Source organism: Panulirus ornatus, chromosome 36 (assembly GCF_036320965.1).
Source record: "Panulirus ornatus isolate Po-2019 chromosome 36, ASM3632096v1, whole genome shotgun sequence".
NCBI classification, from domain to species: domain Eukaryota; kingdom Metazoa; phylum Arthropoda; class Malacostraca; order Decapoda; family Palinuridae; genus Panulirus; species Panulirus ornatus.
Window position 1 is genome coordinate 6,989,976 of NC_092259.1, and position 11,304 is coordinate 7,001,279.

Sequence of the window (11,304 nt, forward strand, 5' to 3'; positions counted from 1 at the left end):
TCATGAAAATTATATGAATACATTCTGAGCTACTTCCAGATAAGTGATGATTGTAGTCGCCTGTGAGTGGTTAACTTTCTTTAACAGGTTTATGTATTGTAATACCTGAAATGTTTCTTTTTTCTGAAATTTTTCCAGTGCGTTTTTGTACGCCATATTTATCCTAGCAAGAAAAAGTTGGATCAAAATCATTATTTTTTAACTATTCTATAAATGTATGAAGGATTGACTTCACGTTTTTCTCTGTGCTGTTATGACGACATATAGCATACTTTGGGTATAGATATTGTGTGTATTTAACGAGAGTGTCTACACTATATTCTCTTTCTTGTATGTATTAGTGTAGGTGCGTTATACTTTAGTTGACTCTAATAATTCGTAAATCATATGGAGGAATTTCATAAATTTTCACCTTCGCGACATGTTAGATGCTTTATGTGTAAATACATAAGCTTTGTATATACCCAGTGTCATTTAGCAGCTTCTAGTAACACACACACACACACACACACACACACATATATATATATATATATATATATATATTTTGATTTTTTTTATTATACTTTGTCGCTGTCTCCCGCGTTAGCGAGGTAGCGCAAGGAAACAGACTCAAAGAATGGCCCAACCCACCCACATACACATGTCTATACATACACGTCAACACACGCACATATACATACCTTTACATCTCAACGTACACACACACACACACACACACACACACACACATATATATATATATATATGTATATATATCTATCTATCTATCTATCTATCTATCTATCTATCTATATATATATATATATATATATATATATATATATATATATATATATATATATATATATGTGTGTGTGTGTGTGTGTGTGTGTTGTAGAGTTCCACCTGCAAGTGGCTACACCGCGAGTGGTCATCTTTGGGGAGGCTTTATCATTAAGGGAGCACACTTACGCTAAAGACCTTCTCTACAAAGGAATTGTTTACTTGCTGCTGGATGTAGTGAAGCCGTGGGCAGCGGGAGCCTGTAGATTATCAATAACACTACGATTCCCATAAAATTATCCTGGAATTATTATAAAGAATATATATATATATATATATATATATATATATATATATATATATATATATATATATATATATATATATGTATATATTTATATAAACTAGGTTTTTCATCTTCATCGTGTAGAACAAACGTTTGGTAAAATGTATCCTAATCTCGATTCCTTTCGACTTGGACGCCTGCTTAATCTTTATGATGTTTGTAATATATTTCTTGGGAGACAGTTGGCTGAGTGTACTTATGCACTAAACTTTTGAACGTAATCATTGCGTTCTGCGGTATCTGTAATCAGCGCACTGCTAAGCCAAGTATTTTTTTTTTTTTTACCAATTTGCCTTTTTTTTTTCCCTCAAATCATATAGTAAACGACTGATGATTTCAGCTTCCTGGTTTTAGTTGTCTTCAAGGAAATTTATCGGAAAAAAAAAGATCAAATGAAAATATATTCTGGCATTTTGATATCTGTATATTCTTTTATTCTTATTTATCTTGTATGTTCCAAATGCATAGAATTTTAGTTTTACATTGTATGTCGAGAATGGCATGTATTGTATTATATTCCAATATTCAAGACTTGTAGTTGACTTGCAGTACAGAGTTCATGATAGCCTCTCGCTGCTCATATTTCCTCCGAGATCTTTGTCTTCAACATTACATTTTCGTACAAACAAGTCTTGGCTCTAACCACAAATTTATGAATATGATATTTTTGCCATGTATTTTTTCTGGGGACTGACGTACAGCAGCATATATTTCAATTTATTTCTACTTGAAATGATTTGAGTAGTGTATTTACTAAGAAATTTTAATTTGATGGTCCCTAAATTAGGTACCTCCCAGGAGACAAGTGCTTGGCAAAGTAAATTACACTAAATCACTAACCCACACTTTTATCCACAAAGGGTGGATGATGGTGGCCTGTGGTAATCATACCTTGGTACTGTGTCATTAAAATCTGCAAAATTAATAGCCAGTCCTCTGCCCTTTTCATACACTTTATGCTTGATATTTATGCTGATGTATATGATGTATCATACTTTATCTACAGATCTTGGTAAGACGAAATAATTACCCAGTCTAAATTATGTATGATAATTTTTCTATGAAATCTGGTAATTACCCAGTACGGGATATATGCAACTGTATGTGATGTATCAATCTTTGTTTGTATGCCCTGGGGAAACGAGATATTTTGTGTTTAATGTATGCTCATGTATTATACTTTGCCTTTGAAAATGATAACCAACCAGTACATAGATGTATGCTCATGTATCTGATGCATTATACCTTGTTTCCACACAGTGGTAATCATCCCGTATTGGATGTTTGCCGGTGTATGTATATGTTGCATGATGCCCATGTAAACACTAATGTGGCGAGATACTTACCCAGTGTTGCCGTTGATTCAGGTGTGAACCAGAAGGAAGGAGATCGTCGCGCCTGCCATGTAAAACCCAGTGATGAGTTGGTCAGCGAGACGTTGGCCCCATCAGGAGGACCGGTAAGCCAAGCCCAACCCAATCTCACTTCTCTACTCCCGTACCCAACACTGTAGGGTCCTTAGCTAGAACCTTCTTCCCTAACTTATTTTCTATTAACATCTGAAATGTCTACGAGTGATAGGGAACTTGGTGTAGCTGTTGGATATGTTGTAGTGTTAACATATCTATAGACGTGGACGACATTTCTACGGAATTAAGCTAAGACAAGAACGTTTTTAGATAAGATCGATATGAGACGCCTTTGAGAGGGGTACATCAAGGAAGATTTATGATTTGAATTCGAAGTAAAACGTTAATCGACGTTTTCCGTTGAAGAAGTTTGTTGTAAAATTACTTTGACGAAGAGATATCGCCATAAAGAGAGACAAAAGGTAATATAAACCTGTTTGGTACGTGCACGACGGTGCTCCCCTTAAACACGACGGTACAGTCCTAGAGCACGACGGTATGTCCCTTTAGGTATGATGGCATGACCTTTGTCCTCATTCTCCAGGCTCAGGTCGAAGGGCAGGCCAATTATATATACACGAGACTCGTACCGCCGCGCTCAAGGGGTCGCACCGTCATGCTCAAGGCGCTCACCGTGGTGCTCAAGGGGTAGAGTTTTGTGGAGGGTTAGTGAGTCGGTGCGGTAGTGTATGTAGGCAGGCCAGCGGCTGCCGTACCGCCATCACCGGCATCTCCCTCGTCACCCGTTCCATACTTGGCCAGCATCATGTGCATGACCACACACGTAGTAGCTCTGCCTGGGAGTAAAGCTTTAAGATGTCCTTGATGTCAGCTGTAGTGCACGCACCTCCCGTTGGGGCGATGTGGCGCTCCCAGCAGCCGCCATGCAAGCAGGCAGGCAGGCAGGCAGGAACCCACCCGCCTGACCTTGGACACCATTGCTTTCATGCATGACGCATAGCTCTTTAGCTCAGGGAAGACGCCTTGCATCCGACGCTGTTGTTGGGACGGTTGCTCTGTGGTAATGCGTCTCTTGGCATTTCTCTGATAAATGTCGGGGAACCGTGGGGGTGGGTAATTTTGGAGTTGTTTACCTGTGTCTTATTTGAAAGTAGGCTTCTAATAAACACTTAGGAGTATGTCCTCTTAAACCTCTTGAAAGCGATGAAAGTCGTCTTTGTCAAGGGGGTTAGGTCGTCATACTCAAGAGGGGGGTAAACAAGACTTATTGAAGGGGGGTTAAGATTGGGAAAAGGAACCTTTAGAGTTACGTATGTCTTTCTCGTGACTGATGACAGGTAGAGGCAGATGTTGTTCCTGCTGTTTCTTACAAATCTATTTCAAGTGTAGCAGGTTCTAGGAAGGGAGATGTGAACCTCTCCCTGTTAACAGAGGATCGCCAAGACAAATAAGGTCCCACATCTACAATACTGCTGACTGATCTATTCCGTCAGTATGTTGTAGAAAAACCATCAGGTCTTTACTTATTTTGTAATTTATTATTAGTTTCAAAAAAAATTATATTTTGCTATGATTCTAGTTAAAAGAGACTTTCAGAAACCACTTCTTCATATCAGTAATGGTCAATTAATCTTAACCCCAGTAACTCCAGCCATCATATTAGGTACAGAATAGCTTTCTGTTTTGTAAAGAATTTCGAAAAATTAGTTTCAGTGTTGCATTTCAGTGAAAGTACTCTGACCTGAGTTATTGCAGATAAATCAGTCGAGAATAAGTGACAAATGCTGTAATGTCACATTCAAATGAATAGAATAAATGTAATTTATTAGCTCACGTAGTGTTCATGTAAATTATATTTCTTTCATATGTTCAGAATTCCTAATTATATCAGTAAATATATATATATATATATATATATATATATATATATATATATATATATATATATATATATATATACATATGCTTTTGGCTATGCTAAATGAAATATTAAAATTTTTCATAACACAAAGAAAAAGAATATCATTCGTTTTATTCATGATGGAATTCTTATTTGAATTATATTTTTTGTAGGAGATGAAAGGCTGCAAACTGTTGTTGCTGACTTTATATTTTTAAGTATTTGGTAAATCATTACCACGATGTGCTTATGATTTACAATTATTTCTAGGATATAATATCTAGAAGTATGGAACAATAAGGGCTCTTCATGTCTTATTATCTGTGAATTATGTGATCAAATCCAAAACATATATTTGATCTTTTCATCAGAATTGTTCCAGTGTGAATTTTTAGACGTCTAGCAGATCACCGGATATATGTTTACATATATCTTATTTTAGAAAACAAACAGGTCGTCATGGGATTTTATTATACAGAATGATCAGTTATGTAAAGCGAAGAAATAGTTTATTTAGAGTGATGAAGGTAAACGCGTCTGTAGCTTCTATGAAGAGCATTATTGAGGATATTGAATATTGAAATATCTCTCTTGTCTGAGATAATCTATCTTGTCTTACCCCTAGTCTTAGTACCGTTAGATATGGCTCAGAGCTTCCTCTGTATAAGTGTCAGGTGTTGATGGGAGAATATGATACCCTGAGGAGCATGGGAATACAACCTTTGCTATTTAACTAAAAAAAAAAAAAAAAATCGCGTGTGGGAAAGCGCCAATATTTATAAGTTTATGAACGTTTGAGTTTCTAACAGTGCAAGTCACTACAGAACACAACTAGAGTCCCCAACGGCTCGCAAATTTCGCAACATACAGAGAAACACAGGAGCATACATTATACAACAAAACCCACAGTAGAACAAAATTCACAACACCCGACATACATCATACACCAAGATTCAAAGGTGGCAACAAATCACGCAGAAAGACCCCATGACACAAGCAAACGCGACCCATTGCAGGACCCCCGGCACAGAACTGGACCCACAGCTCACAAGATAACCTACATAAAGCAAGCCGAAGGGCCCGTCTGGCTGGCTCCCTGCCACTCCCCCCTCCCTCCCTCCCCACCCCTCCTTTATCCTCCATGCACTACCCCCCCTCCCCCTTCCACACCCTCCCTGCTCTCTCTCAGACTCCCCAAGTCTCTCCTGCCAGAAGACGACCTCACCTTTACACTCCGTCCCCACACCCGCCCCCCACCCCTCCCCCCTCCAGGTCTTTACTACCAGGAGACGACCCCTAGTTTTACTCCCCTCCCCCCCCTTTTCACCCCCACAACTCCCTCTAACTCAGTTCCTAAGCCCTTCCCAGAAAGTGAGACCCGTGTACATAAGTATGTGTGCTGGGCTTGTCCAGTTATATTAATTACGCATTGTACTCTGCCGGGGATTTTAAAGAACAATATTTACTATTATCATTGCTTTCGCTTAGAGACGTGTATATATAAGCAGATCTCCTGGATATATGTAGGTGTATGAAATACACTCCAGGCTACATTTGAAATCATAAAGATTATGATTCTATTTGATATTTGACGTTTACTTCTACGAGCATTTCTTGCAACTCTTGGTTCTACAAGGGGAAGGTCCAGCAAGCGATGGGAGTCTTTGGGAGGTTAGGGTGGTAGTCTTTAAGTTTGTGGTGTTGATGGTCTTCAGTTTGATGTGTTGTCCTCTTGAGATAGTTGTGGAGGGTTTCAGAGATGTGGCTGTGAGGCATAGGAGGCATTCAAATGCCTTAGGTGTTACAGATCTTAGTATGCGTGTGGTGTCTTGTTGGTACTATAATTTGAGCTCTCATAGGGATCTTAGATCGGTTGATCAAGGGGCATATATTTACTGCTTGATAAGACCATCTCTGTCTTACATTCACCTTAGAATGAGAAGCCATTTGGATGGTCATATTCCTGTGAAAGGATATATGTATATCTCGTTGCATTTTGTTCACCGTTCTTATTTTCTATTTCGTATTTTATTCTTCTTTTACTTTGATTATGTGTTTTTAGTTCTTCAGTTTAGATATGAGTTACCTATAGTTTTCCTTGATGATTTCTCTCTCTGCATGTGTTAACATACCATTCTTTTCACCTCTCCTCCAGAACGATATGCTTTAGGAATTTAAGCTGGTATATATAATTTTACATGAAATGCCAGGTGTTCGATTTTTCTGATTATTTCAGTATTAGTTTCACGTCAATACAACTTTGCTGATTGTTAGTGTGATACACTGTTTTTGAGATATATATATATATTATGTAGATGTAACGGGCAGTGTACTGCTGTGAAAGAACCCACAGCGACCCAAGTTTGAAGATGTTAACGGAAGTTTATCTCTGTTTGCAGATTCTATCAACTAGTGAATTTATGTTGCAGTTAGCTTGAAACAAATGAGGAAAAGTGCAGCATAAGCGACAGGGAAGCTGATCCTCTTGTATATACCGTACACAAACAAGTTCCGCCCACTCTTGCCGGCTTGTCAGTTTTTCTGTCTTAGATGGTAACCTGTTACGATGATTAGTTTTAAGTTAGTTATTAGTTTTACTTTTGTCGGGGCATGGGGTGATATCTCTCTCCACCGGGAGGAATTTTGTGCCCAGTACAATTCGTTGAATGAACTACCAACCGAAAGGAGAAGCTTATGGAAAATGACATGAAAGTCAAGTTTTGAGTATTAGTAGGAGTCTTTAGTATATAACTTAGGTTTTTCACATTAATGGGTGTCTGTGGTATAAAACTCAGCTTTATTTTTTTAACACTGATGGTTGTCAATGGGTGTCTTTAGTGTAAAGCTTAGGGTTTTTAACATCAGAGGAAAATAAACACTTGCTGAAATGATAGGCAGGATGACAGTAACTTTGCTTAGGACACGACGCTAAGATAACTTTTAAGCTGTCTTGTTGTTTCTAGAATTTCTGTGACTTTATCGTTAATTTACACTGCTTTGATATATATATATATATATATATATATATATATATATATATATATATATATATATTATCATTGTTATTATTATTATTGCACAAACCTAGGACCCCAGTGATGGGGTTCCTGCAGCATCGATGCTGTACTCCAAGCAGGAGCAGGTAAATGGACTCTATTGGAGCCAGAGAATCTGTGGATGTGTATTGTTTTTTTTTTTTTGTATGTATTTGTATGATTTTTGAGGGAGGATGAAGGGCAATTTACCTCATTTTCAAAGGTTATAATACACGACAAGCACAGTACATTATATTGTATTTCGTGTGTTTTAGGTCAGATAGTAAAATCCATCCGAATCTAACGCAACCTCATCTAATCAAATAATCAAGGCATATAAACCTTAACATGGAATCTAATATGTAGCTAGATTAAGCAAATTTTAACTTTATATTAATACTGTGGGTGGTTTAAAAAGTAAAATGTTTTCCATAGTTTGCTTGGCATCAATTGATAGAACGGCTTTATATATATATATATATATATATATATATATATATATATATATATATATATATATATATATATATATATATATATATATATCCAAGACCAATTTCATCAATTTTATGGAGTCCTGGTGTTCCTTTCAGTAGCAGAGAATCGTCATCTCCTTTGGAATAAGTTCCCAAGGATACAGCCTTGCTGTAAGTGACCTTTCACTCTCAATTTAATCTCATGTAGGCAGAGTCCGGCAACACTTGTGTGTGTGTGTATATATATATATATATATATATATATATATATATATATATATATATATATATATATATATATACCCACACACACACTTATCCGGTGTAACCGGACTCCGCCAGCATCAGGTTTCACAGCGAGTGAAAAGTCACCTCTGGCGAGGTTGTATCACTGGGAGAACATTCTCATCAAAGAACTTCTCATTCTAAAGGAGTCCGTATTTCCCTGCTACTGAAAGTAGAGTAAGCCTTGGGCTGCTAAAGCCACCAGAAAGACGTCTTGGGTAACACTGGCATTCATTCTTAGAATGGGGTTCTGGTGTGATTAATAATAAGATGAATGAATTGATTAGGCACGTATCGCATTTGTATATCATGTTGATCTCTTTGTAAAAATATGACTTGGTATGTTTTCTTTATGGATGACACTGTTGATCATTTTATTTTGTGTGTATTTTGTTCTGTTTTTTTTATTTGAAGCAAAGGTTCATATTGTGATTGTTTTATTCTTGCATTGTATAATTATTGATCATTTAATTTTCTATATTTTTTCATATATTAAAGTTTTGTAAGTCATTTCTCTTTGCATTTTCATTTTATTACATATTCTAAGATTTTTGCTAATGTAAGCTCATATTCTTTTTATAATAAAATATTTTGTTTTCACCAAATTTAGATGTTTGAATCATATTGTATATTTGGTTTTGCCTATGTATCTGGGTTTGTTAATAGATTTTGTAGATATTTGTAACTGTATTTTGACATATTTTGTAATAACGGCACATTCTTTTGTCAGTTACTTATGTTGCAGTATGTCTGGCTTTGCTTGTTTCATTTTTTTCTGTTTGCGTTAAAAAGATTTCTACTATGCTTTTGTAAGATGAATATGATTTTTATGAGAATAAATTCTTTGTTTACTCTTGAGACAGAGAAATTATTCTACCCTTATAGGTGTGTGCAGGTGTGTGTGTGTGTGTGTAATTACCCATTTATCGTTACCCGTTTGCGTGTACAGAGGATTTTTTGTCATTGTGGAGCCTTATTGTCTAAACCTCTCACACAATATTCTGAATTTTTCTGCTGTTACTTCATTCCTCAGTTACCTCTGTTTGTTCGTCTTGTCATGCTTCCTAATACTTAGTTAGTCTATATTTTGTATCCTCGTGAGGTGAACTGTTCTTCCTGATTTTAAGGCGTCGCTCATATCAGTGATTCCTTTTTAAGCAACTTAGCAATTTTTTATCATATTTTCACTTGACCATCTATCTTCTATCATGGACAGGTCTACTACTGTAACACGGATCCTCAGATTCAGGGTAAATTTCTGTCGATCTCATTTCTAATGGGAGACATTACTAAATGCTGATATAGCTATATGATTTGTTTTTGACACATCCAGTAACCCTCTCTTAGAATGACTGGTCCATATAGCCTCTAATTAAAGGTGGTTTTTGACGTTGGCCAAGGTATTTTGGCTTACCAACCTCACAGCCCTTCTCGTATGGGTTTCTGCAAACCAGTTTGGCGATAATGATGTGTTGGAGGAACACGGTGTTAGAGCAGAGACTTTGTTTTAGACTTTTCGACACAAAGACCTTCGAAACATTGGGTTTCTCCATTGCCTGTTTATTTACACATTTGCCAAAATGGATATTGAACAAGTTTGATGAAATAGTTTTAATCAAAAGGCTTTTTTTTTGCATGTATGTTCCTCATGAATGCTTCTAGCAAGGTGGCATTCATCGTCTGATTTTCATTTCACCGTCCCCAATTTTATCAATTGCACATGGCTTGACCTGACTCTTTTTAACCAAGCATCAGACTACTTATCCTTGATGAAAGTATTGAAACCAGGAAAACATGAATTGGAGAATGATTTGTCTATCCTGTGATAATAAGTAAGTGATAGCGGTGAGAGCTGGTGATGATCAGGAAAAATTTTGGGTTAAAAGTCAGTGAAACGCTTATAGAAATCAAGGAACCTGTCCAGGTTTCCTCACAACCATTCACAGTCGCAAAAATACTGTATTATTTATTACATATTCTAAGGTTTTTGCTAATGTAAGTTCATATTCTTTTTATAATAAAATATTTTGTTTTCACCAAATTTAGATGTGAATCATATTGTATATTTGGTTTTGCCTATGTATCTGGATTTGTTGATAGCTTATCGCTATCCACAGACATATTACGCAATGAGTTAACTTCTTGCAAATTCTTAGAGAGCGAATAGTAGCGGCACCAGAAACCAGACCAGTCATACACCACTGTAATCTTTGCGTGGCTTTGAAGCTTCATACTCTGTCCTGTGCCTAGGTATCCTTACTAGTTAGATAGGTATTTGATCTTTGGGAGAAACAGTCCTCTTGTTACCGCCTAAAAGGATTTGATTTATTCTTTTTGTTATTTTCAGCTTTATATGATCTGTAATTCATCTCTGTCGTCATTTTATTTTATTTTTGCTGTTTTATATAAAATGATATCTATATATATTCATAAATTTTGCGTATATTTTTATTCATTTTTTCTTTCGTTTCGGTTCAGCAATACTGATATTTCTTTTTATCTTTATCCCGAGAATTTTTTAACATGCTCTGCTGTATGATACATATTTTAAGCCCCATATCGCGTTCATGTTGCGTTCTTAGTTCATTTTTAATCAGTTTCCTTCCCTGGAGACAGTGTTAGCTCCTAGTTCTAATGCAAGTGTGAAAATTATTTTGTGAATATTGTTTGACAATTTTATTATAACATTGCATAACAAACCGTAGGTTTAACAATGGATTAAAACCCTTTCTAACGATGTGAGTTATGTAAGTTAGAATTTTTCATGAGGATATATATATATATATATATATATATATATATATATATATATATATATATATATATATATATATATATATATATATTTATATATATATATATATATATATAGTGCTACTGGACTCTTCCTGTACGAGGTTACACCTTGAGTAAGAAGTTGCCTTTCACTAGGTTTCATAATTGTCAGAGGACGAAAAGGAGTACAGTGCCGATTATGAACTCCTATCATTTCTCAGCTACTGACTGATTGTAGCGCAGCCTATAAGCTGCAGGAGCCTCATAAACGGGAACCTGGGGTTGTATGATTAATCAGATACTCGGGTAGAATTTTGGTTTATGGGCACCACAGAAATAGTTCATACATTTG

General features: G+C 36.1%; 1 long non-coding RNA gene across 1 annotated transcript in view; it reads left to right on the plus strand.

Moving 5' to 3' along the window:
- Window positions 1-10,927, plus strand: part of LOC139760283 (uncharacterized) — a 179,740-nt gene extending 168,813 nt beyond the window's left edge. Inside the window, exons 2-3 of the long non-coding RNA XR_011715301.1 lie at window positions 2,479-2,570; window positions 6,781-10,927. This is a non-coding gene — a long non-coding RNA (uncharacterized lncRNA). The remainder of the gene's footprint in view (window positions 1-2,478; window positions 2,571-6,780) is intronic.
- The last annotated feature ends 377 nt before the right edge of the window (window positions 10,928-11,304 follow it).